This window comes from Heterocephalus glaber, unplaced genomic scaffold, assembly GCF_053883595.1.
Source record: "Heterocephalus glaber isolate CG9 unplaced genomic scaffold, H.glaber_assembly_v1.0 deba00001547, whole genome shotgun sequence".
Lineage (NCBI taxonomy): Eukaryota > Metazoa > Chordata > Mammalia > Rodentia > Bathyergidae > Heterocephalus > Heterocephalus glaber.
Window position 1 is genome coordinate 2,545,156 of NW_028258340.1, and position 23,337 is coordinate 2,568,492.

General features: G+C 39.3%; 1 long non-coding RNA gene across 1 annotated transcript; it reads right to left on the minus strand.

Moving 5' to 3' along the window:
• Positions 1 to 4,224: 4,224 nt before the first annotated feature.
• On the minus strand, positions 4,225 to 22,380 carry LOC147824316 (uncharacterized). Its single transcript, XR_015442458.1, has 3 exons — positions 22,259 to 22,380; positions 20,902 to 20,958; positions 4,225 to 4,509 (listed from the first exon to the last, which is right to left on the minus strand). It is a non-coding gene; the product is annotated as an uncharacterized LOC147824316 (long non-coding RNA).
• Between the last annotated feature and the right edge of the window lie 957 nt (positions 22,381 to 23,337).

Genomic DNA, 23,337 nt, shown 5'->3' on the forward strand with positions numbered 1-23,337 from the left:
ACTAGTGATGTTGAACATTTTTTCATATGTTTATTTGCTGCTTTTACTTCTTTGTCTGAGAAATGTCTGTTCATTTCAGATGCCCATTTTTTAATTGGGTTTTTTAATTTGAGGGGTCTGATTTTTTTCAGTTCTTTATATATTCTAGATAGTAGTACTTTGTCTGAGGTACAGTTGCTAAAATTTTTTTCCCACATTGTAGGTTGTCTCTTAGCTCTGTTGGTGGTTTCTCTTGCAGTGCAGAAGCTTTGTAATAAGATGAGATCCCAGTTGTTGATTCTTTGTGCTAGTTCCCATGCTACTGAGGTATTGTTCATAAAGTCTTTTCCTATGCCAATGTCTTCAAGAGTTCTACCTAACTTATCTTCCAGCAAGTTTAGTGTTGGCTGGGGTGTGGGGAGAAAGGAACCCTTCTCCATTGTTTGTGGGAGTGCAGGCTAGTGCAACCACTGTGGAAATCAGTATGGAAATAACTCAAAGAACTAGGACTAGAGGTCCCATTTGACCCAGCTATTCCCCTGCTGGGTATCTTCCCAAAAGAATTAAAAGAATCATACCACAGCGATATATGTGCACCCATGTTTATAGCGGCACAGTTTGTAATAGCTAAAGCTTGGAAACAGCCCAAGTGCCCATCAACTGGAAACTGGATAAAGAAGGTGTGGGTTTTTTTTTTTATAAAATGGAGTACTACTCAGGCATAAAGAATGAGAAACTAGAGACATTTATAGCTAAATGGATGCATATTGAGGCCATCCTGTTAAGTGAAATAAATAGGACACACATGTGTAAATATCGAATAGTTTCTGTAGTGTGAGAAACAAAGTGTAAGTAAGGATTAAAATGAATAATTGATAATTTGAAATAGGAAGAAAAGGTCCAAAGGGATAGGGGAAGTGGGAAGGGAAGGAGAAAGGAAAGAAGGAAAAGGAAAAATTATGAGAAAAGGAAAAAATAGAAACAAAGTCTTTGTAGATAGGGAAGCAGGGGAAGGGAGCACAGGGAATAGGGAAAAAATAAGAACCAAGATACATCATGTATAGGTACAAGCATCCAATGATAAATGTAAACGTATTGTAAACCTGAAATGTACCAATAAAAGAATTTAAGCAAAAAAAAAAAAAAAAAAAAAAAGAATATGGCCTTGGGCCAGGGATTTAGCTCAGTGGCGCCACCACCTGCCTCACAAGTGCAAAGTCCTGAGTTCGATCCCTGGAAAAAAAAAAGAATGTGGCCTAGCTGGGTGTGGTGGTATACGCCTGTAATCCCAGCACTCAGGAGATTGAGGCAGGAGGATTGTCACAAATTTGAGATTAGTTTGGACTACATAGTGAGTTAAAGGCCAGCCTAAACAACATAGCAAGACCCTGTCTCAAAAAAAAAAAATGGCCTAGTAGTAAAGTCAGTGAAATCTGAGTGAAGGGAAGGTCCAAGAGTTTTCCCATTGGCTCAGCTTGGAGCCTATAGAGAGAAGGAGACAACTATGTTTTGACTCCTTAAAATGGCATTCCATGCAGAGTTCTGAGGGTTCTACAAAGCATCCCTTGTGAGACCATAACACAGACTAGACAAATTTCTCTGTCTGAATGATACCAGCATCATTAAGCACAGAAGAAACCCTCCCCCGGGGGGCCTTTTGTCTCCATATTAGAATCCATGAACTCATTAGGGAAAAAGAGGCCAAGACAAGTGTTGGCCTTACCTAGTCCTTTAACTCCCATGAAGTAAGGGTGGAACTTCCCCAAGCAAGGTTCCCTTAGCCACTTCATCCCCTTGATGGTTCAACTTTCATTTTGAGTCCCTTGATGGTTCTACTTGTATTCTGAGCCCCTTGATGGCTCAGCTGGTAGTTTGAGTTCTTTGATGACTCTACTATGTAACCAGAATGGAGCCAGTTGGAAAAATTATCTCTTGCATTTACTCCAATAGTAAAAAGGCTGAGAACAGGGATGGCTCTGCTTCATATACTTACAGTATCTTTAGTTAAATTTTAAATGTTGTTTATTTGTCCTGCTCAGGTTGTCAAGCATAAATTTTAAATTAGCTGCACTTATACAAGGAAGAAATCCAGCCAAGAGGCTACAGCCCCAGGTGAGATTTAAAACAAGAAAGAAGCAAGTCAGCTAAAACTGGATTGAACAGGCCCTCCTGGCCATTGCCACACCCTGGAAAAAGCCTAAGGCATCTCCTTTTAAAACAAAACAAATTTTTATTTTCCAAGTAAAGAAGACCCACTGTTCCAGTTTAAATAATTCATGAAAAAAAGAGGTTCCTCCCTCTTGTTCTCCAAAATCAGAAGCTTAGCTCATAAGGTCAGTCAGAAAACAACAACAACAACAAAAACAAGAAACAAAAAGATGCCAGTTGACATAAGCCCATGTCTAGCTGCATGATTCCATGCAGGCTCCAAGTTTATTTATTGGTGTCATCCACATCCAGGGTGGGGCACCCTTAATCCTAGCATCACATCAAAACACAAACTGAGAAAGAAAACACCATTTAGAAAAGTGGGGTTAGCAGAGACCAGGTTAATTTCCAAAAAAATGGGTAGCAAACAAATGCATAGACAACAAGTCATACCGCAAGAAAAAAAGAAAGAAAGAAAGAGAGAAAGAGAAAGAACGAAAGAAAGAAAGAAAGAAAGAAAGAAAGGAAGAAAGAAGAAAAAAGTCTATTTCAGCTGGAAGTAAAACAAAAGCTGTCGCAATCCCCTCCCCTATTCCCCATGACCAGAAAAGCAGCAAACAGTTCTGTATACACTATGAGAAGAGTTCCCTGACTTCTTGGCTTAGGGGAGACAGTGAGGAAAGAAAAGAAAAGAAAAGAAAAGAAAAGAAAAGAAAAGAAAAGAAAAGAAAAGAAAAGAAAAGAAAAGAAAGAAGAGAAGAGAAGAGAAGAGAAGAGAAGAGAAGAGAAGAGAAGAGAAGAGAAAAGAAGAGAAAAGAGAAAAGAAAAGCCTTTAGCATTCACAATGTTTTAGGGGGAAAAGAAATGCACCCTTTGGGCCTTATGTGGTCTCCTCATGGCTGGTTATGCCAAATATTGTTACCAGATAGTTTCCTTCTAAATGTCACTTGACAAGTACACATTACCAGGTTTTGTGGTGGTTGCATCTCCTTCTGGAGTTGGATTCCAGGTTCTCCTTGTCTCAAGCAAAGAATTGAATGAAACGAGCAAAAACAGGTGACAGAGTTTATTTGAAAAAGTAGAAGTAAAGAATGAAGGAGAAACTGGCTCTGCAGAGCAAGCTTGGGCCAAGTGAAAGAGGAAAAAATCAAGATAAAAGTACACTTTGGAGGATACAGGGCTGGATATCATGAGGAAAGCAAAGACAGTGAGCTCTTTTTGGCATCTGTGTCCTTCTATGCCATCCAAATTTCAAGGGAACCTGAGAAAACTTCTACATATGGGTCCTGAGAGGCTGTCCTAGGATCCCATGCCTCTCTTCTCAGCCAGTCTAAGCCACATCCTATCTCCTATCTCAGTGGGGCACATTGAATCACTTACTAACTATGCACCAAATGACATGGCAAAAGATATCTCATTACTAAATTCAGAAGTAAAAATGATGAGAAAGGCCATTCTACAAATCAGCATATTCTAATAGCAGCACATAATGGAATCTGTGCCATTATGAAAACAGAATGTCGGGCCAGGGACTTAGCTCAGTGATGCCACCGCCTGCCTCGAAAGCGCAAGGTCCAGAGTTCGATTCCTGGTACCAAAAACAAAAAAAGAGAGAGACTGTTGTGTGTACATTCCGGACAACTCTGCAAATGTGTCTTCTGCGTTATAAGATCTACTTTCACAAATGAGTACAGTGTCATACTCTGCTGTGAGCTTTAATGCCTAGTTAATATCTTGGTTCTCTTAAAAAAAACAGGAGAAAAAAGAGTTCTCTTTTTCCTGGCTGTGATACTGGGCATTGAAATTCTTTTATGTTATGTGATCCATTGTTTTGTGGGCTAATGTCTCATATGTCCTTGCCTTCTTTGTCAGGCTATCAAAAAATGATAGTTCTTCAAAAGACAGGACCCAATATTTCTATGTCTCCTTTAAACCAGTCAGGACAACATCAATGCCATAAAATAGGATCATTAGGCCTTCTTCAAACCCTTACAAATAAGGGACCAAGGTTGGGGTTCAGAAGGAAGTAGGATAGAAGAAATAAAAACTAGGTAAAAAAAGAGACAAGAAAATTAAGATTTTAAAATTGCACTTTAATAAAAACTGGAGCTTCAAGACAGAAAAGTTATTCAAGCCTTTTTCCCTTTCAGGAAACTCACCAAAAACAAAAACAAAAACAAATCCTAAAGGTCCTTTTGCAGTACACTTGTAAATCCAGGCTCCAGAACAGTCCTTTTCACCTGCAAATTGCACTTACTCCATCCTCAGGAAGCAACAGTATTGATGGGCAGCATATCTCAAGATGGCCTAGGGGCCGAGGATTTAGCTCAGTGGCACTGCGCCTGCCTGGCCAGCACAAGATCCTGAGTTCGATCTCTGGTACTGCAAAAAAAAAAAAAAAGATGGCCTTCATTGTAACCTGATAGATAGTAAAAATACACATCCTAGATCCCCTATCTTGAAGACACTCCTTAAATGTACCCAAATGTGGCTCATAATGCTTCTTGTTTTTCTGAGGAACTGCACTCCATTGAGTGCATCCTATATCTCTGTCTAGTAAATTCTTCTCTTGCATCTTACTGATGTGTCCTAAAAATTCTTTTACCATAACAAGGGTCAAAAAACCTGCAAACTTATTCTACAAAAAGGGTGAGTTAAATTCTTTATTTCAGCCTTGGAAATCCTCACACTCAGCCTGGTGAGAAGTCCATGCACTTTTCTCCCTTATGCTGCAGAAGAAGTTCTAATAAAGCCTCTGGGATAGCATATTCTTGCCTATTTGTGATTTCTATCTTGATCAGAGCATATTCAGCTGGTACACTAAGAGTTGGTAACACCACAGGCCACTGGTACTGAAAGCGGCCAGCAGCTGGGGCTGGTAACAGTGAAGGTGAAGAGCAGTCAAAGAATAGCTGAGAGCAATAGAGAATTGCCAGGAGCTACCATATCTGGCTTGTGCTGGGAGAGCAGTGGAGGGCTGCTAACAACAATAGCTGATAGCCACTGGCATTCAAAGCCCAGAGCTATTAACACTAAAAGAACTGCACTTTGCTTATCATAGATTTCTCTATGAATTAAGCAAAAGAACTCTCAGCGATTGATAACACCATGAAAATTAGGAGGTTTACTGCTACAGGGCAGGTGTTGGGGAGAAAAACACATGCTTTAATCAGCTAAAAATAACAAATTTGGTAGGAAACAAATGAGAAGCATACACAACTCTCCTAGCCTGAGGATAAAGTTCCTGTTCGAATGAGTGACAATAAGCAAAAAATTTAACAGGGAGATCCTGAAAAAGAAAAAGCCTTAGAAGGGCTAAGATATGATCTCCACTAATTAGATATCTCAGAAGCTACACATAGGAATAGAGAAAACCACAGGCAAGAATTAACCCAAAATAGATCATAGACTTAAATGTAGGGGTTAATTCTATAAAACTATTTTTTTAATTCTATAAAACTTTTAAGAGAAAATCTTTCTGATCTTAGGCAAAATTTTGGTTGTTTTGTTCTGTTTTGTTTTGTTTGCAGTGTTACCGTGTAATGAATTCAGCCAATAAAATGCAGGCTCTTGTGTACAATGAGTAATGAATTGCAAGGGCACACCCAACAGCAAGTGAAAAACTGCTATATTTATTGAAGATCATGGGAAGTTGTGCTCAGAGAAAGTCTTCTGGCACAAACAGAAAAGTGGTGCCAGGACGACAAAAGAGCAAAAACACTGCACACAGAATGCAGTATACAGTATGCAGCAGCCCCCAGATAAATCAGGCTTTTGGAATTTAAAGGCTATGCACCTCAGTCCAGGTGCCTCCCAAGTCTCTAGGTATGATTGACAGGAATGTTTGACAGGGTGCTGTGTTATCTCTGGGACTCTCAACATGCATGCCTGTCTCAGAATCCATTGTGATCTTAATTACATCCATGAGATGTAGTGCCTATTCATGAACCCTTAATCGGGTTGAAGTAGAGTGAAGATGAATGAAGGTCAGGCTAGAAGATCCAACATGAATGTGACATGTGCTCTCAACTAAAGCATCAAAGATTTACAGAGGTTTTGTTATTCTCTATCTCTCTTAGGACAATGGCCCTAAAGTACTGTTTAAAATTAAATGAGTGGAAGAGAGTGATTTCCTCTGTTCCATTGTTTCTAACTGTACTGGCAATACTAGGGATTATACTCAGGGTCTTCACACTGAGCTTCATCCACAGCCTTTCATTTTTTGAGACAGGGTCTTGCTAAGTCACTATGTTGCCCAGGCTTGGCTTAAACTTGTGGTGCTCCTGCCCCAGCCTCCCAGAATCTTGGGATAATAGGTATGCACCACCTCATCCAGCTGGAAAAGATTTCTTAGCTATGACACCAAAGCTATTCTCCAATAAATTGGATTTCATCAAAACTAAATACTTTTGACCAGGTACAGCAGTGCATGCCTGTAATTCTAGATATTCAGGAGGCTGAGGCAGGAGGATCACAAGTCCAAGGCCAGCCTGGGCAACTTAATGAGACACTTCATTAAAATAAAAAAGAGGTGGGCGGGGGATTCAGCTCAGTGGTGCCACCACCTGCCTCGCAAGTGCAAGGTCCTAAATTCAATCCCTGGTACCAAAAAACAAAACAAAAATAAATTTAAATTTAAAAAATAAAAAAAGAGATGGGGACAGGGGGTGACTGAGGGTGTAGTTTAGTAGGACAGCATCCCTGGGGTTCTATCCCCAGTGCCACCAAAAAATTAATAAATAAAATTTAAAATTTACTTTTCAAGTAAAAATAAAGCCACAAACTTGAAGAAAACTGCTCAGATCACATGTCTAATAAATAGCTTATATCCAGAATACAGAACATACAAAGGACTCTTTAGTCCCAATAATAGCAAACAACCCAGTAAAAACAGTGAAACAATTTTAGCAATCACTTCTCCAAAGATTATACATAGATGTCTGATGAGAACATGAAAAAAATGCTCAATATTATTAGTCATTGGAGGAATACAAATTAAAATGCAAATTAAAACCACAACAAGATGTCACTTCACACTAGAATGGCTATGATCAAAAAGACTGACAATACAGAGTTAGGCAAGGTAGTGCATGCCTTTAATCCAAGCACTCAGGAGGCTGAGGAAGGAGAATTGCAAGTTCAAGACCAGCCTGGGCTACACACCAAGACTTTGTCTATTAAAAAAAAGAAAGATTGACAATACAAAATATTGGCAAGCATATGGAGAAACATACCCTCGTGCATCATTGATGAGAACATAAAATGGTACAACTACTTTGGAAAACAGTCTGATAGATTGTTAAAAAAGTTATACATACAAACCAGCATGGTGGTATATGTCTGTAATCCCAGTACTCTAGGAGACTGAGGCAGTAGAATCACAAGTTCAAGCCTAGCCTGGGCGTCTTAGTGAAACCCTGCCTCAAAATTAAAAAAAAAAATTATAAAAGGACAGGAGATCTAGCTCAGTGCAAAGACCCTGGGTTCAATCTCTAGTGCCAAAAAATATATGACAGCAAATATATAGATACAGAAATAGAGAAACAGATACAGTTATAGATATAGGTATAGAAATAGATTTAGATATATACCAGATAATTCCATTTCTAGGTTTCAACCCATGAGAAGTGAAAACACATATCCACATGAAGACTTGTATATGAATGTTCATATCAGCCTTATTCATTACAGCTTAAAACTGGAAGCGATCTAAATGTTCATCAACTGTTTATTGTGTAAACAAAATATAGTATATCCATACAATGGTTATATAACTGCAATAAGAGAGAATAAACTAAATGTATTATTGATATGTGTAACAACATAAATGAACCTCAAAAACATTATGCTAAGTAATAGAAGTCAGACAAAAAGGTACATATTTTATGATTCTGTTTATATGAAATTTGTAGAGCAGATATAACTATAGGGATGGAAAGAGAGTTTGCTTGGGACTGGACGTTTGTGTAGTGATGAATTGAAAATGATTACTAAGGAAATTTTTAGGATGAAAGAATTATTTTAAGATTGGATTGTAATGATGTATGTGTCTCTTAATTAATTTACTATAAATCAGCAAACTGTACATTTACATTTGGTAAATTTTATGTGTATAAATTATACCTTAATCAACTTGGTAAACAAATATAAAAACTTCAGGACAATAATGGAAAATATGAGCAACAGTCAGTGTCAAATATGCATAGATAAAAAATATGGAATGGGGAAATAAAAAATTTGCCATGAGAACAGTATGAAATGAGCAAGAATTTAGACCATGTTACATATGCACAGGTCAAGGTGTTACAGTTGAATGGGCCAGTAACAGTTCAGGTTTTGTGTATGATGAGGAAAGAATTGACAAGCGTACACCAGTAGTAATTAGTAAGCAGCTACGTTTATTAAAGATCACAGGAAGTTGTGATTAGGGCCAGTCTATGCCAACAAAGGTGTCTGGGTGACAGAAAAGCACTGCATGCTGGTCAAATGTAGCAGCAGCAACAGGAAAAAACGGGGAAAGAGGGCTAATAACTCAGGCTTTTAGAATTTGAAAGGCTGACATCTATGCTTTTGGTGCCTTCCACTGAATCTCCCATGGTGCCAGTGGCCTGGCACCTGTGCTCTCGCACAGGGCATCAGCAACCTCCTAGCCTTTTGTTATTTTATTTTCTATCTCTCTTAGGATAATGGAAGCAGGAGTAACCATTGGGTGCTGTTTAGAGTTAAATGGATGGGGAGTTTAGAATTAATAGGGGAAAGGGGAAGACTTCCACTGAAGGAGATTGACTTAGAATGTATGGGAATCATTTTCAGCCACAATAAGCACATAGAGACACTGCATAAAATATGTAAAATATTTAAAAAATAAATAAGCACTCAAACCGAAAAATAGAAAAAAATTAACCTAAGATGCTAGAAACAAAAAGAGAATTTAAAGTCACAGTGGTACTTATTATGAACTACAGTCACAAACTGTTATATGGCAATTGTAGAGCTTCAGCAGCCAAGCATGGTGGATAGAATATTTCTATACTTCCAGCATTCTGGAGGCTGTGGCAGGAAGATTGCCAAGTTTGAAGGCAGCCTGGACTACATCATGAATTCAAAGCCAGCTTAGACTACACAGCAACACCCTGTTTAATTAAAACAAAAAACTGTAGAGCTTCAACTGGTATTATCCATTAGCTACAGAAACTCCAAATGAAGAAATTATCCTAGGAATTGATGTGGAAACAGTGATATCTATAATTTTCACAGGAGACAATTCTCACTGCAGATGGGCTCATCTTAATAACCACAGATGGCACTGTGGTGCACACCTGAAACTCCAGCTGCTCAGGAGGCTGAGGCAAGGGGATCATGAATTCAAGGTCACCCTAGATAATTTAGTGAGACCATATTTCAAAATAAAAAAATAAAAGGGTTGAGGATGTAGGTCAATGGTAGAGTGCCCCTGGGTTTAATCACCAGTACTGAAGAAAACAAACAAATAGAAACCCAGCAGATTTTGGAGAGATAATACTTCTCCATTACTGTGAGAGACAAATAAGCAAATACAAAAGATGGTGAACTCACCCCTGGTATTAGCATGAAAATAAATAGGTTATAATAGATGGGCGGGTGAAACCCCAAATCAGACCAGCCATATGAAAATTAATACAATATAACTTCCTCATAAATCCTTGGGGAAATTATAACTAGACCATGGGTGCTGTCAGGGCCTTTCAATAAATTTTTACCTTATACCATTAGCAAAAAACAAATTTCAAATGGATGTACCTTACTATGAAAATCAGAACTTTAAAACTTTTTTAAAAAATTAGATTATCTTCATGTTTCTGTATAGGTCATAAAAAGCACAGCCCACAAAGGAAAATATTGATAAACTGGCCTAGATTAAAATTTAAGATGTCAGTGTAAAGAATTCGTTACAAATAACATGAAGTGTTGAACAATCACTTGGGAGAATACATTTGCATATAACTATCATATGACTGGTATCTAGAATACATAAAGGTTCTGTATAATATTGATTCGAAGTAAACAAATGAGAAAAAATGAATAAATGGTATGAACAGGCAATTCATAAATGAGAACACACAAGTAGCCAATAAACGTATAAAAGACACCTGACCTCATAAGTAATCAGCAAAATGCAAATAAAGACAAAATTAGATTCTATTTCACACCTATCAGAGCAGGAAAAATTAAAAGTCAGTAAATATTAAGTGATGAATCTCTGGAAAAGTAGGAATATTCAACACTGCTAATGGAAGAACTGGAATAAGTGGAGTTTAGCACTAATAGTAAAGTTGAAAATATACACACCTAGCAATTTCATGTTCAAGGTGTGTTATGTGCTTCAGGATTATTGTGATAGCAAAAAGTAGTAACAACTTAATGTTCATCAAATTGGGATGTATTCATATGTGAAGTACTATTTAGCTGTTCTAAATGAATCAAGTCTCTTTGAAAAATGTACTTCATTTTATTGAAATAAAGCAAATTGTACAATTATGTGTATAGTATGATGCCATTTATGTAAACAAACATACAAATAGACATAATGCATACAATGAATATATATAATGAAATTATAAGAACACAAAGATATAAAGTTCAAAGGAAAAATGTATATAGTCCTTGAGAAAGAATACAAAGACATTTTTTACTCTATCAGTAATTTCTTTCCTGTATTTAAAAAACCTGATGTAAATGACAAATTTGTTATGCTTTGTTCATATTTGAGTGTTTGCTAATTACTCTCTGTATTTTGCCTGTACTTAAAATTTTTTCCCATAATTAAAAGAAGAAAAACACTCCATGAGGTAGACAAAGGTTTGGAGAACTATGTTTATTCATAGTCATTTAATTAAAGGTCTTTCTCCCTCATAGAAATTTGAAGTGACCCTGCATGAGGAGTGGAGTTGCTGTAGGGATACTGTTTGGGGAAGGATTGTTTTATGAAGATTCTAGAATGTTCTGGCTGTGGTGGCACATGCCTATAATCCCACCACTCTGGGACACTGAGGCAGGAGGATTGCAAATTCAAGTCAAGCCTGGGCAATTTAGTGAATTAGCAAGACCTTTTCTGAAAATTAAAAATGAGAAAAGGTTAGGGATACAGCTCAGTGCAAAAGTGCTGTTTTCAATCCCTAGTACCAAAAAAAAAATCTGCAATATTATTTTAAGAAATAGATATACTCACATGCATATACATGATATAGGATATTTATGATGTATATGTGATAAATATACCTCTTCATTTTTTAATTGATCTAATAACTGTACTTGTTATGGAGTACAGTCTGACAATTTGACACTATGTGTACTATGCAATCTTCTGAAACATTTATCATTTTTGTGTTGAGAACTTTCTAACTCTTCTAGGTATTTTGAGACAGGCTATGATAAACTAAAATAAATTGTTGTAAAGTAGTCACCCCACTGCATTCTAGATCACTAGAGCTTATTTCTCCTAATTACATTTTGGTACCCATTATCCAATATGTCTTTCTCCCACCTCCCCTTACAAATATGTTTCTTTTTATTGCCAAAGATACTGGCAGAAGCAGAGCATGGTAGCACATGCCTGTAACCCCAGCACCCTGAGAGGCTGAGGCAACAAGACTGCAAGTTTGAGCCCAGCCTCTAAGCAATTTAACAACTTAGTGAGACCTTGTCCAAAAGCAAAGAAGGAAAAAAAAAAGGAAAGAAAAGAAAAAAGAAAAAGATATTGGCAGAAGAAGCTCTTACCTAAAACTGCTGAGCACAAGCTAATAACTGAGGGATCACCCAAAGGAAAAGTCTCTGTGCTAGTATGTGGGGTCCATAGCCAAGACAACAGAGGATGATTAGGAAGCCTCATAGACAGATGGAGAAGATAGGACACCCCACCTAGGCAGAGGGTCCAGCTGCTATGATCTCTAATCCAGCCTTCTGGCTCTACTTGGTAGAGTGGAGGAAAACTCAGAGCAAGCCACCCAGAAGGGTGGCTTTACAAATCTCTTTCCACATCAGAGATCCATGAAGGATGCCCTATGAGTCTTGCTTTCTTGGAGAGGTTCTGTCACACATGGGTAATCTTACTGTTTTCCAACACCAAGCAACCAAATAGAGAGATCTTGGACTTGTCTCCCTTAATTTTCCTCTGGATGGAACTGTGGTTTTATTTAGAATAAAATTGCACATTCTATTACAATATGTTTTTCCTTTCCTGTGTAAAACAGTGCTGCTGACCCATGAGCAGTAAATTTTGCTCCAGTAATGGTGAACCAAATTGATGCTGGGCCATCTGTCCCCTTTTATTACTCCCACTTTCAAATGCTCAACATCTAACATTATCTTAACAGCACCATGCATACTTCTGAGCACCTTCCATTAGCAAAGCACACTGATATACAACAGTATAATAGACATATGATGAGATGTAGTCCCCATTGGTGAGGGGTCCACAATCCATACATCTAAGACAATAGATAAAAACAGAAGCCTATGGTAAATGCCAATGGAAGATTTAGACACTATGCACTGCCGGAGGTCAGGAGTGGTTAAGGTCTTGAAGGAAGGTTTCATCCATTAAATGGGGCTTGATATAGTTCTAAAGGACAACAGTAATATGCATTTGAGTGACTTTTTCCCATAAACAATGTTTTTAGAGCAGTGATGGCAAATGGATTTCACTTTAATGAGCACTCCAGTCCACCATGGAAAAGGGCTTACCCTGCTTCTGGGCTGGGAGGAAAGTGTTGTATTCTTTCCAGATATCTCTCAGAGGAACAGCTTGGGGGTGGAAGCATGTGTGCCTTCTCTACATGTCTAGTTTATTTATTGAGTGAAACCGTGCACATTACTTCCTTGTGGTCCTGCAACACTGAATTTAAGACTCTCCTCCTATGGACCAGAAGATTCTTACAGCTTTATACCTAATTAGTAACTGGTGAAGAAAGTGCTCTACCCAGAAAGTGCTGTCAATAGCTTCCTGGAATGTTATTGAGTTAGATGTCTTTGTTCAAAGCATTGCACTAGGATTTGCTATGTGGGTGAAATCCTGTGGGATGCTGACAGTTTGTAGGAATTTTGTGTGGAAGGAACTGGATTAATAAGGTCACCTTTTCTTCTTTTTTTAGCTTAAGCATTATTCTACAGTGCATATGGAGCAAGTCTTTCTTATTTCCAGAGGCTGCATTCAATATTTTCATAAAAGAAACCATTGTGACAGCATGTATCAGGAAATGAGTCATGCGTGGTTTGAAATTCTAAAGACATGTTCCTTCAGAATCAGAACAGCAACAACAACAATAATAAAGCATTCATTCATACACACAACTTCTCTGAAAGGTGATATGTAAGTTGATACAAAAGCATAGCCTCTGGCTTGTGAGACACACATAAATACTTATAGCATGGCCCCATCAGTCTGCAACTAGGTCATCAGCAAAATAGGATGGCAAGTGTATGGGCTCTGTGATGAAAGACTTTGATGCAAATCCCAACTCCACCATTTTCTAACTATATGACCTTGGGAGACTTCCTCAAACAATAAGTGGGCATAATAATATCTAGCTCATGAGGTTGTTAAAAGGATTAAATGAGATAATGTATGCAAAGCACGTAGCTAAATACTGATGAATGGACAGTTGCAATAAATCTAAGTTCCATCACCTTCTACCCCATAATAGCTGCATATCTGACTCAGTCTCTGTAAATTCTCTCCAGTTTCCTTTTCTGTTTTCAGCTGTGAGCAAAAAAAAAATGCTTCATTTCTGGATGACCCTTCGTGCTTCTACTCCTGATTCCAGAACTTCCTTCTGGGAATATAACCTTATGGCTTCTGTGACCCTCGACGTCTGTCTTCACATTCTGTCACTAGAGCCAGATTTTGGAGCTTTTCCACCTGTGGGATTGCCCCAGGCAAGCTTCTGGCTGATGCTTTTGCTAATAATTACAATCTTCAGAAAACCATGCTTCACAGCTATTGAAAAAAGGAGAGTCTTTACCCTGTACTACCAGAATCGAATTTTTGCTCAGGGACTGGATGTTATGTTTCTTTGTTCCCTACTCATGTAAGTTAAGAAATACTCATAAATATTTAGCCAATATCACTAAATATCTATCTAATTGTTTATTAATTGATAGGGGAGAAAGAAATAGCAGGAACATATTTAAGGAGTCAAAGAAATGAAGGGGGAAGAAAAGAATGCAAGAAAACCTAAAACATAACAAAATGCTAAGGGTGGGTTAGCTGTATCTCAGCAGGCCATAGGCTTTCAAGAAAACAAAAATAAATAAAATACTATAATCCCAGCCCTCTTGGAGGCTGAAATAGAAGGATTGCAAGTTAAACCCCAATCTGGGCCATTTAGAACTCAGCTTGGGAAATTTAACAATTTAGCAAGAGCTTATCTCAAAAATTTTTTAAAATGGACAGGGGATGTAGCTGAGTGCAAAGGCCCTGAGTAGTTCAACCCCTAATACCACTAGGTGATAGATAAATAGATAGATAGATAGATAGATAGATAGATAGATAGATAGATAGATAGATAGACAGGCAGGCAGGCAGGCAGGCAGACAGACAGACAGACAGACAGACAGAAAATAAACTCTGTGCTCCAGTTACCCAAATTAGTAATGGATAGTTTGTGGGCCATGAAATGTTTCATTGTGTATCGCTCTATTTTGCTGGAATGTGCATGGCTTCCCTTATAGCCAGCTAAGCACACACTTAAGGCTTTTTAAGTCCCTCATGAAAACTCTACCTCTGCCAGAAGTAATTTCCAGACTTTATTATGGCTCTATTGGGGAATTCCATATACTTTTCAGCCCAGAAAAGATTTCAAGTTATCACTGAAACCTCAGCTTCAATGATCCAAATAAAGCTGGGAAGGAACAGTGATCTTTCAGAAAACCCTTCAAATGCTGAGGAGCTGATGCAGAATACTACTTTGTAAATAGCCACCTGCTCAGTGAGTAGTGATGATGTGTATTGAACGGATGAAAGTGATGCTACTTTTATCCTCCAAGTACACCAAATTCTCTTGAGAGAAAAGCTGATTACCCCCCCCATTTGTCTTGTCATGAGAAACAATGAAAAACATGTCCCCCACCATACAAAGCACCCAAATAAAATTATGACCCTTCAATCAATTGAGTGACCACATAACCATATCTGAAAGTAATACAGGAATATTTTAGAACCTTTTGTGTAAGCACCCACATACATACACATACATGTACTCAAACACATACACATACTCATGTTCATACACATACTCATACACATACTTACACACATACACATAGAGTCTTGTGGATTTATAAAAATTTATCAGTAGGTGAAGGACAAATTATTTTGTAGGGAGAATAATCTGATGCTTTTTTATATTTGTGATGTCATTTGTATTGTTTTCAGAAGATAGCTTTTAAAAAACAATAGATAATGCTTACTGTTCATCAACTCAAGATTGATATAAATAATATAAATTAATATGCATGTCACGATAATATGTTTTTCAAAGTTATATATGGAGCATTATTAATGTATTTAAAAATCTCTTGGACTCATACAGATATGTTTTTGGATTTCCAAGCATCTTTGGCTCTCAGTTTTAGAAATAATGACTTCACAAGCTAATCTCAATTTATGAAACTAACTAAATTAGAAATTATTACCAGGGAAGGATTTGGTCTTTACAACTAGTATTTAAAAATAAAGATTAGTATTACAATAAAGACAGAATAAAAAATTCTTTGTATTAATTGTGTTTTAAAATTTTTTATATATACTTTGACATATCAAATCCTGGAGAGTCTCTCTCCAATCCTAAAGAGACTGCCCCCAACTCCACCACAGGGCTAGCTAATTCTTAGAGAGCAGTAACCTGTCTTCTAGTGCACTTTTCACGTGCAAACAAACCAATCCAGAGCTCATAAGACCAACCACCAACTTCTCCTTTATCTAGGTTTTATACACCAAGCCAGTATTTCCTCTACCCTAAGTCATTCCAGGATCAACTACCAGACAATAAGGCACTAGCCCTGTATTCCTGAGCCACTGAAATTATCCAAAGTAGCCAAGCCTCCGCTGCTTCCCTTGCCTTGGCTACTCCTCCCTACAAACCCTCAATAAAGGCTTATGCCCATAGTTCCCTCTCACTGTCTGCCTCCTGACTGGTATTTCCCTATGTGGCCCCATACAGCCTACCCTGCCACTTGCTCTTGGGAACTGTGGGTAATGAACTCTTCTCTCACAAACAGTTGTCTCAGTATCTGTTACCTTACTACATCAAGTAAAGACTAAATCTCAGGTATGTTTTAAAACATTCTTAGAGTCTCAGCCAGCCACCCCAGTTGGAGAGACTGCTCAAGAACAGCAGTTTGAGAACTGTGCTCCCTGAGCCAGAACAGCACCTGGCAGCTTCTTTGAGAAATGTAAATTCTTCGGCTGATCCAGACTTACTATGTTAGAAACTCTGGGAAACTGGAGTTTAGCAGTAAATCTTCCTGGACATTTTGATACATGAGCATTAGAGAAACACTGCTCCTTACACTCTCATGGTGACTTCCTTATGAAAGTTTGAATTTTAATAGACCATGCCCTCTTAAAAAATATTTTTTGCAGTGTTGGGGATTAAACCTAGGTCCTCATGCACGCTAGGTAAGTGGTCTGCCACTGAGCTACATTCCCAGCTCTATTACATTTTATTTTACCTTCAATTTTGTAGTACTAGGAATTGAACTTAAGGCCTTCACATTGAGATATACCCCCATTCCTTTCATATTTTTCATTTTGAGACAGGGTCTCCATAATTTGCTAAATTGCCCAGAATGGACTCCATTCTTCTGCCTCAGCCCCACAGAATGCTGGGATTACAGGCATGAGCTACTACTCCTAGCTCCACCACACACATTTTAAAATGTGGCATTTTAATTTTCATTCAATTCCATGTGTTTTATGTATGTACATATTTATTTATGCTTGGGATTGAACCCAGCGCTTTGCACATCATAAGCTTTTGCTCTACTACTAAGCTACATGCTTAGCCCTAATCATGCCCTCTTCTTATTTGAGCTCCTACACTTTATTTTCACTGTCCTGAACCTTTTCTCCCCCTGCACCTTGTTTGGACATCAAAACCTTCCTTCATGGATGTTTCTGTATACAACTGGTATTATTTCCTGGCTTTTAAAACAACCCTTGTAACTTACCAATTTTTTTTGAAAGCAAAATTCTCCATTGTGCTCTGAAAATACAAAAATGCAAGCTCAGCACCCTAGAATGATGCCCCATTACATATTGTGTCCTAGGCACCTTCCTTGCCTCACCCTAGTCCAGAGGTCTTATTGGAGCTAAGAGCATATGTATGAGGAGAAATAGGTTTCAAAACTCTAAGTCAGTGCCAAAATTTCCAATGGCGTTGATGCTTTTATCTGCTCATTTCTATCCCACAAATAAGAGCAATTAGCCCATTCCTGAAACTGAACTTTCCCTCAAACTTGGGAACTGTAAGATGTCTTCATGACATCACTTCATACTACCTGCCAAAAGCAACAAAACACAATATACTTGTCTTAAAAATGTAATCTTGACAATATTCCCATAATCATTTTCAACCAAACAAATACAAGTTATCTCTTTCCCCCAAATGCTGAAAAATTATCCAAGGTGACATGCTGCATTGTAATAGGGAGCCTCACTCAAATTAACACAATGCTACCTGTTTCTCAGAAACAGAATGAGAAGGCATAAATGAAGGTTTAAGTTCATTCATATTATGTTCACCCATGTGTAGTGAGTGACATCACAGGCTCTGGTTTATTTACCGGGTAAACAAATCTGCATGTGAAGGCCTCATGCACAGAGACAAATGTTTCCTAATCGTTGTCACCATCCTGCCTCGTTTATTTGGATTCTACTACAAGAACAATCATTTTAAAAAGCCTCCAATATTTTTGATGAGTGAGTTGAAATTCTAGCAGAAACTCTAGGATGTGTGGAGAGGGAGAAGGAACTATGGCAGGATCTCCAGGAAGGAGATAGAGAGACCATCCTAATTCTTCCAGAAGCCCATTACAGGATTGCATGAAAGTCACTTCACTTCTCAGGCCCACATTTTCTCCTCTTCTCACTTTGGATAATGACTAAAATGGACTGAACCCCTATGGCTCAAAACTTCCATAACATAAAGTTGGATTTCTTCTCCTGGCCCCATTCCAAGCCCATGGTCAACTGTGAGGAGACTGTAGTTTTGGCATCAGACTGGCTGACAATGGCCAGCTTGCTCCAGAGCACAGTGGTCTGGGGTTACCTCCTGCCTTGGAGGGACCTGTCCATTAATCACCCTACAAAGTCCCTCTGAAGCAAACCACTTGTGATTCTGGAAGGTTTTTTTTCCCTAAAACAGACCTTTCTCTCTGACATTCTTTCATAGTAAGGAGTGTGGGTTTATTCTACAATGTGAGGAGATTGAATTCTACTCCTAAAACAGTGAATCTCAATCTTGGCTGCACATTGGCATCAGCAGAGAAACTTTACAAACTGTCTCTGCCTAGGTCCCACCCCTAGAGATTCTGATATTGATCTTTAGGGTATAGTGTAGACACTAGGATTTAAAAGCTCCTCAGATAGTTCCAAATGCCCCCAGATTCCAGAATCACTGGTGACGGGATGTAGTAGAGTGACTCAAAAGCCTAGACATAGAACCCTCCCGAAGATGGCTATTAAAACAAATTCAGAAGCCAGCCATGGTCGAGCAGGCCTGTAATCCCAGTACTTTGGGAAACTGAGGCAGGAAAACCACAAATTCATGTCCAGCCTGGGCAACTTAGTGACTTAGAGAGATTGCTCAATGTGAAGGCCCGGGGTTCAATCTACAGTACCAAAAATATAGACGGATAAAAGGAATTCCCCAGAAAGAGACTAAAGGAGAAATGCACGGCTGAAGGGGAAGAGTGGGCAGATACTAAAAACAATGTCCACTGTTCTCGAGAAGCAGATGTTGTACAGTTACATCCTGGTAGGGCAGTGATTTGGTGCAGGTGGCTGGCTCCCTTTTGGCTTTTCCAGTGCCCAGGGGACATGGACACTAATATGTTCAGAGATGTGCCTGTCTTCCATCTGGCTCTCTGCTATCCCTCCCTAAACACTGCCTGGCGTGAGGACCACTAAGGAGGCACACTTTTCTCTGTGTGCCACCCTGGACCTGGCACATGTCCTCAAGGATGCAGCTGGGCTGCACAAGACAGGAGCCAGGCCTCACTGCAGGCCCCTTGATTTGGCAGCCAGTAGACCCTGGTCTCAAACAAATGATTCCATTTCCTAAGCCCACACTTTAATTGCCTTTCCTTGCAAAATGGGCTCCTAAGCAATTTAAGGAAATCAATCTGGCAAAGGCATTTCTTTGGTTGAGGTATTGCACTAAAAGCAGTTGTTGGACAACAAAAATGGTAGTATTTGAAATTGGCAAGCCTGTAAACTCCAGGACACTCAGGCATCTTATTTTATATATCACTTTAGAGTTTACTAAACACTCCTACATACTCTAGCTCATCTGGGTTTGGTGCAGAGCATCCCCCATGAGGCAGGTAAAATATTAACTATCTCTTTTTGTACATAAGGACACAAAGAGTGAGAGTGGTTTAGTAACTGATCTGAAGTGTCACAGAAATTATGCTGGTCCTGGACCTATTTGCTTTTAGCCTATTCTCTTGTTCTTTTCATGTTCTTCTTTGTATGACAGGAGGGCCTAGCCCTGCAGGCCAATTTTCTCAGAAACTTCCAGGGTCAGCTGGCTGGGAGCAGCCAATGGAAGAAATGGGTAGGAGATGTAGTGGGAGGAAGAAGCTAGGCCAACCTGCCTTGCCTTAGGTGGCTTCTCCCATGGCAGCTCTGAGTGTCTTTCCCCCTTTCTGGACAGACCTGTCCTGATGCTGGTATTCACTGGTTGCCTCCAGTCCTCACTGCCTGTGTCATGGCCTTTCTCCTTTCTCCCTCTATTTTTGTGGTTTCCTGCTGTTGCTACTCTGAGTTGCCAAGTGGCCTCTTTGGCTTCTCAGCAATCTCTTTACCTGAATAACCAGCTCTCTGCATTAAAGTGCAGTCAAGAGGGTTCTGTTTACTGGCTAGACTTTGTATCAGGCAGGATCCTGGCAGGAAACAGATGGTGCACTCAACAGGGTAACCAAAGAGAGCTGAACCGAGAGACTGTTTACATCCAGTGGGAAGGCCAAAAGGTACTGGCAGGGCATAGTGACAATCGCTGGGGCCTCATCTTGCCTAGGCCAACAAGAACATCAGGAGGAAGCAGTATTACCAGAACCAGGGGAAACATACAGGCTTGGAAGAGGGGCCTCCTGGCAGGGCTATAGCTATCCATATAGGAACATAGGAATTGCCACAATCATATCCTGCCTGGGAAAGGAGAGATGAGGGAGGGGAATAAATGCACCTGTCTCTCCTCCCTCCCTCCTGTCTCCTACTGGTGCCTCCTGCTGTCAAAACCCAGCTAAAAGCCAGAGAATAAGGGTGGTGCAGTCCATGCAGGTCCATCCCCTAGGGAGACAGCCAGGGCAAAGGAGAGGGAAAAGCTGTGTGAGTGGCATGTGCACATTCTGGGGGAGGGGAAAGCCAATGGACAGCAGCCAGCTTCACTTTTGATTAATGTAGCCAATGAAGGGCTGAGTCGGGGCTACTGTGCTGATATTCCAATGGCAGATCTCAAGTTTGCTCTACTTCATCAAGTTAGACACAAGAGAAAAAAAGACATAAATCCTTACCTTCATTTATGATGATTTTTATCACACAGAATGTATTCAATATTTGGGTGATTCAAACTGTTAAAAACATTTAATTGATAAGTTATAATTGCAAATATCTATAGAAATACTATGTGATGTCTTGATATATGTATACACTGTGGTATGATTAAATCAAGCTAATTAACATATCCATCATGTCGCATATTTGTCATTTTTTTGTGGGAGAACATTTGAAATTTACTCTTGGCAAATTTGAAATATACAGTATATTACTATTACTATAGTCATTCTGCTGTGCAATAGATTTCAAAAACACATTCCTCCTGTCTAAATGAAACTTCGAACCCTCTCACCAGTATCCCCCCACCCTACCCATTCTACTCTCGATTGTGACTTCAACTTTTTGATATTCTACATAGGAGTGCGATCAGGTAGTATTTGTCTTTCTGTGCCTGGCTTATTTCACTTAGCATAAAGCCTTGCCAGTTCATCCAAGTTGTCCCAAATGACAGTTTCCTTCCTTTGTAAAGCTGAATAGTATTCCACTTTGTATAATCCACCCATTGTCTTTATGTATTCATCCAATGATGGGCACTTCAGTTGCTTTCTTAGCTCGGCTATTGTGACCAAAGCTGCAAGGCACATAGGCAATTCAAACCTTACCTGTTACTTTAAGATACTGAATCCCTCAGTGGACATGGAGCCTTTGAAAGGAAGATTCATCAGGGTAACACTGCTAGATCTTCTAAGAATAATTTCACTCTGATTGAGGCGACTTTAGATAATAATTGACCTCTCAATTTAATGCATGTGTGTGATGCTTTCATTGTTTCCGTGAGCAAAACATTTCATAATTTAAAACATCACTATTTCAATTTCAGGCTTTAGAGAAGGATGATTTTGGCGAGGACTATACCTCCAACCTCATCTCTTGATTATAAACAATATTCCTGAGTTTTTACAAAGAGGCAATTTAACTTCCTTTTTTTTTACCAGCAAGTAAATCTGAGCCCCAGAGGGAATTGGCTTTTGTCCCAAGCCTCCCAGCCAGCTGGAATCAGAGCACATCTCCGGCCTCCCTCTCACTCCAGTGCCTTTTCTGACCCACCTTTTGCACCACTTCCCAGCTCATAGTGAGGTTTGCCTCTGATAAAACAATAGCCACTGCCTTTTCCCCTGTTAGACTAATAGCTCTTCTGGTAGAAGAGACAAAGAGAGGGCAAGGGAGGGGCTGGAGGGTGAGCTGCAGCTGCCTGGAAAAGGAGGGGCAGATAGAAGGTGACAACACAAGGCCGGGAGGGCAGTTGGCGGAGCTCTGAGGGGCACTTGAGCTCAGCGACCAACACACAGGAAAATAAACACAGAAAACACTGACCTTCAATTGCCGTCCCTTTGGCATATGCATCTGATTCTTTTAAAAACTAAAACTAACATCTGTGGAGCCATGTCCCGCTGGGGTTTTGCCAGACTCAAAGTGCTTTATTGCTTTCTGTACACTGTGAGGTCACCCTCCTCATCCCATTCAGCAGCAGGGACCTTTTATAGACAACATGCTTTGTCACAGGAGGAATGTACTGTTGAAGTGGACTGCTTAATGTTCTAGATTAGAGTGAGTCTGGTAATGTTTGAGAAAATGCCAGAAAATGGTTCTTATAATTTAACTCAAGTCCATTTGAGCCCTCAGCATTTGTATGTTTCTGAGAATTCAGTAGCTTATCTGTGTGGCCCCACTGGATTTTCTTCTTAAGCGGCAGAAAGCTCAGGTACAAAGCCCAGAATAACTTAAAAGTAACTGTAGAAAATTAAGTATGAGGGAAAGGTATGGCATTAGGAGAAAGCATCAACAGGCCCCATTGCTTGGTAAGGCTTTGCTCACAGCCCGCACTGCAACTTACTCAACATCTAACCCCTGACACACCACAAAATAGTCTAGTACCTGTGAATTGAAGCAGAGAAAAAAGTTGCTAAGTGGGCAAACATATTTGACAGACTCTTCTTTCCCTTTCTGCTTGTCTTTCTTCCTCCCACCTTCAGCTCCCTTGATTCCCCTAAACCTCTCGTCACAGGTGGCAATCCACCTGGACCCTTCTCTCATGCTTCAAATGACCTTCTCCTCCACCCATCAACAATACTTTCATTCCTGAAGAGCCCCACATTGGCAGAGATGGCTTCTAAAATCCTTTCCTGGCATTTTTTGTTTCAGAATTTCTCATCACTGAGAAAATCAAGGTCATCTTCCAATGTATGCTAATTGTGAATGGCTAAAGAAAGTTAGATGTGTTAGTCCTCCTAAGGATATTTACATTATGAAAGTGGACATCAAGAATGAAGCCAAAAGATGGCTTTCAGATGGTAGAAAAAGATCTGGCCTTGGAATTATAAAATTTAGGTCTTAGATTTGCTACCCTCATGGGTGACTTTAAGCAATTAACTTACACTGCCTTCACCTTGCCA